Below are 669 nucleotides of genomic sequence, written 5' to 3' on the forward strand. Positions count from 1 at the left end.
TCTCTCGCTCTCTCTCTCGCCCTGCATTGTTGCAGCTGTTTGTGTTTTATGACTTGTATTCTCTCCATATATATAGAGGATCGACTTATAGAAGAAAAAAAATGAATACACACGTGAATAGTACATATATGATATATGGCCTATAGTTGTGTGTATATTACTTTACACGCGTGAATAGTACTTTACAAATTCACGTGAATCGCTAATATGTAATCATAATGTGAATCGCTGCAAACATGTTCCCCTCCAAAAGGATCCTATGTTCAGCATCCAATGAAAAAAATACATGTGTCATCTAAGCACTAAAACGGATTAATCTTGCTACAGTTTTTGTTGCCCTAAAACTCCATGCACTAACCAAAACCACAGCTTTAAGTATCCAAAATCACAAACCTAGCTTAATTAGGACGAAGATATATAGGCATACAGCATACTTCAAAACCATATACTATATACTTTTATGCTTTTTGTTGTTGTGAATTTAAATAATTGATAAAATATAGCCTATATAAACAAACGATGATTTTGGAACGTAATGACTAATTGAGCTGCAATTATATTGATATGGTATGATCAAAATAATAAATTCAAGAGAAGGATATTATCACTATCTGACATAAAAATCCGTAATAATGGTTGTATATATATATATATACTCCTTTTTATTTA

The 669-nt window shown here is 31.4% G+C and overlaps 1 protein-coding gene across 1 annotated transcript in view; it reads right to left on the reverse strand.

The window, feature by feature from the left end:
* LOC104730781 (inositol oxygenase 4) overlaps positions 1 to 2 on the reverse strand; it is an 11,508-nt gene extending 11,506 nt beyond the window's left edge. Inside the window, exon 1 of the mRNA XM_010449995.2 lies at positions 1 to 2. This exon is cut by the window's left edge and continues 114 nt beyond it. The gene's annotated coding sequence lies outside the window, so the exon portion shown is untranslated.

Source organism: Camelina sativa, chromosome 12 (assembly GCF_000633955.1).
Source record: "Camelina sativa cultivar DH55 chromosome 12, Cs, whole genome shotgun sequence".
Classification (NCBI taxonomy): Eukaryota; Viridiplantae; Streptophyta; class Magnoliopsida; order Brassicales; family Brassicaceae; genus Camelina; species Camelina sativa.